This window comes from Solanum verrucosum, unplaced genomic scaffold, assembly GCF_900185275.1.
Source record: "Solanum verrucosum unplaced genomic scaffold, falcon-dt-bn FXZP01000239.1, whole genome shotgun sequence".
Taxonomy (NCBI): domain Eukaryota; kingdom Viridiplantae; phylum Streptophyta; class Magnoliopsida; order Solanales; family Solanaceae; genus Solanum; species Solanum verrucosum.
The window spans coordinates 1,282,141-1,285,790 of record NW_026020009.1 but is presented as its reverse complement, the minus strand read 5'-3'; the positions used below and the strand labels follow the sequence as shown (position 1 = coordinate 1,285,790).

The 3,650-nt window shown below is 38.0% G+C and overlaps 1 pseudogene across 1 annotated transcript; it reads right to left on the bottom strand.

Moving 5' to 3' along the window:
- Window positions 1–2,154: 2,154 nt before the first annotated feature.
- LOC125819774 (ATP synthase subunit beta, chloroplastic-like) lies at window positions 2,155–3,650 on the bottom strand (annotated as a pseudogene). The gene has a single exon (XR_007442487.1). The product of XR_007442487.1 is annotated as an ATP synthase subunit beta, chloroplastic-like (transcript).

Genomic DNA, 3,650 nt, shown 5'->3' with positions numbered 1-3,650 from the left:
GAATGTCTAGGAATTTCCATATCAAGATTTAGAAGATCCTGTGTTGGTATATTCCTTTTATTAGTATTTAATTATTATTTAATAATACTATTAGGATTCGAATCCAGGTGGAGAGGGTTTTTCTTGGTTTGAATACAGAAAAAGAAGACTACCATTTTTTTGTTGTGCTTCGCTAGGTCGAGGTAAGTAAGGTATACGAAGGAAAAGCCTATTTGACAATGAAAGTGACCAAAGATATTCATTTTTCAAAAAACTTTAGCTTGTACACAAATAGAGCAGGCTTTTCCTAAATCCATGTGAATTCCTCTTCGTAGTTTTGCATTTACCAGGCCCGTGAAATGAGTTGACTTCCAAAATTCAATAAGATTGGGGATATCAAAAGAAAGGGAGTCTCACTAATTCTTTTATTGTGGATATGAATATGTAATTCGCCTCCGATGATTAATGACGAAAGGTTGGTGTGTTTATCTGCAATTGAAAAACAATATCTATTGGATCCATTGATATGGTTTTTTCCTTTCATCTGCTTAAACGATTGCCGTGAGTAAACTTATAGGAATAATTGGATTTCATTTAGTTACAAGCAAGAAATAATAATGAAGAAATGCAAATTATACAAAAAATTTGCATTTTTCATTTTTATAGGGCAATACGGACTGAACCGTAGACCTTCTCGGTAAAACAGATCAAACTTATTATTATTAAAATGATCTGAACTATTTCAAAGACCCAACATACATTTTTTTTTTCGCATTGGGCTCCTTCATTAACTGATCTAAATATCAGTTGTCAGCCATTTTTTTTCTTGACAGAAAAAAAGATAAGGAAATGGCTCCATGTGCTCTGATTCATTATTTGGGAGCATTACCAAAGTGTTTCAAAGGTGGGATTATCTTGACGTAGGTCTGTCTCTGGCCTAGATCAACCTAAGTTAAATGAAGTCTCTATCGTTCTACTTAAAAATCAAATATGAAACTTCATACACCTTAATAGACGGGTATTCATAACCTTTGAGGTCCTTACATTCATTATGCCTAGCATTGAATAGACTGGGTATTCACCTTATCAAGATCTCAAATCAATGATGGGGTCTGTTTGGCACCTCCTAAATGGGTGTCCAAATTGGACCGAACCTTTGTCAGGCTATGGTTCCCTCAAATTTATGGAGTAAGACATCGATTTCTCAACAAGATCAATTTTTCTGATTGTGTGATGAACTCCCTTGAAAAACATTGGCGCCGTGTAAAAGTTGCTCTACCAACTGAGCTATAGCCCTTAGTGCTTGTGATACATATTTTATCATGTAGGTAAATTCTTGTCAAGAGAAATATTCCATGATCCAACATCAAGAATCTTTGATCTTTTGAGTGGTATTCCTTAGATTAGTATTGCTTATAAGTAATATGATATTTATAATCCATCGACAGGATGGGTTTCATTTGGTTCTCTTTGGGATGATAAATGACCTACTTAACTCAGTGGTTAGAGTACTGCTTTCATACGGCGGGAGTCATTGGTTCAAATCCAATAGTAGGTAAAACTTATTAGATACCAGAGTCAATGGTATCTAATAAGGTTTACAACCCACCTTTAGTGATATTTATTTTTTGATTTTGTATCTTTTCTATTTATTTTTTAATTTGAATTTTTGCATTAGAATTGGATTCTGTTTGATTGTATTTGATTGTATTCACCCGATAAATCTAAATAGGATTAGAAAGAGAACTTCTTTTTATTATTCGAACGTACCAACTAGTTATGAAATCGGATTGCTAGCCTCCACCCGTGTTCTAGCTCGTCGGAGAGCTAGATTTGCCTCAATTTTTTGTCTCCTTCCTTCAGCCTTTTTCACATTAGCTTCCGCTATTTCAAGAGTTTGCTGAGCTTCTTGTGGATTAATGTCACTACCCTTCTCCGCATCATTTACTAAAACAGTGATCTCATTATTTCCTATTCTAGCAAAACCACCCATCAGAGCCATCGTTAACCATTGGTCGTTAAGGCGTATTCTCAAAATCCCTATATCTACAGCTGTGGCAATAGGGGCGTGATTTGGTAATATGCCAATTTGACCACTATTAGTAGATAAAACAATTTCTTCCACTTCTGAATCCCAAACAATTCGATTAGGGGTCAGTACACTAAGATTTAAGGTCATTTCTTCAAATTGCTCTCCATTTCTAAGTTCATAGCCTTCGCGGTAGCTTCATCGATAGTACCTACCAAATAAAAGGCCTGTTCAGGAAGACCATCTAATTCTCCGGAAAGGATCAATTGAAATCCTCGAATTGTTTCTGCTAGACCAACATATTTCCCTGGAGAACCGGTAAATACTTCTGCTACGAAAAAGGGTTGTGATAAGAAACGCTCAATTTTTCGCGCTCTTGCTACGAGTAAACGATCCTCTTCGGATAATTCGTCCAATCCAAGGATAGCTATAATGTCCTGAAGTTCTTTGTAACGTTGTAAAGTTTGCTTAACTCTTTGGGCGGTTTCGTAATGTTCCTCACCAACGATCCGAGGTTGAAGCATGGTTGACGTTGAATCTAAAGGATCTACTGCTGGATAAATACCTTTGGCAGCCAATCCTCTTGATAGTACGGTAGTAGCATCTAAATGTGCAAATGTCGTAGCAGGAGCAGGGTCGGTCAAATCGTCTGCGGGTACATAAACTGCTTGAATAGAGGTTATGGACCCGTCTTTGGTAGAAGTAATTCTTTCTTGTAAAGAACCCATTTCGGTACTTAGGGTCGGTTGATAACCCACAGCGGAAGGCATTCTACCCAATAAGGCCGATACTTCGGATCCTGCTTGGACGAAACGGAAGATATTGTCAATAAATAGAAGTACGTCTTGCTCATTAACATCTCGGAAATATTCCGCCATAGTTAGGGCAGTCAAACCAACTCTCATACGAGCTCCCGGCGGTTCATTCATCTGACCGTAAACTAGGGCCACTTTTGATTCTGCAATATTTTCTTTATTAATCACTCCAGATTCTTTCATTTCCATGTAAAGATCATTTCCTTCCCGAGTACGTTCACCCACTCCGCCAAATACGGATACGCCCCCGTGAGCTTTAGCAATATTGTTAATCAATTCCATAATGAGTACTGTTTTACCCACTCCAGCTCCCCCGAATAGTCCGATTTTTCCTCCACGGCGATAGGGGGCTAAAAGATCTACTACTTTAATTCCTGTTTCAAAAATAGATAATTTTGTATCCAACTGTATAAAGGCGGGCACGGATCTATGAATAGGAGATGTTGTACTAGTATCTACAGGCCCTAAATTATCAACATGCTCTCCGAGCACATTAAAAATTCATCCCAGAGTCGCTCCCCCGACTGGAACACTTATAGGAGCTCCTGTTTCAATCACTGTCATTCCTGTCGTTAGACTGTTTGTAGCACTCATAGCTACAGCCCTAACTCGATTATTTCCTAATAATTGATGTATCTCACAAGCCACATTAATTGGTTGACCAACACTATCTCGACCTTGAACTACCAGAGCGTTATAAATATTTGGCACCTTGCCCGGGGGAAAGGCTACATCTAGTACCGGACCGATGATTTGGACGACACGCCCTGTGTTTTTATTTTCAAGCGTGGAAACCCAGAACAAAAAGTAGTAGGATTGATTCTCAT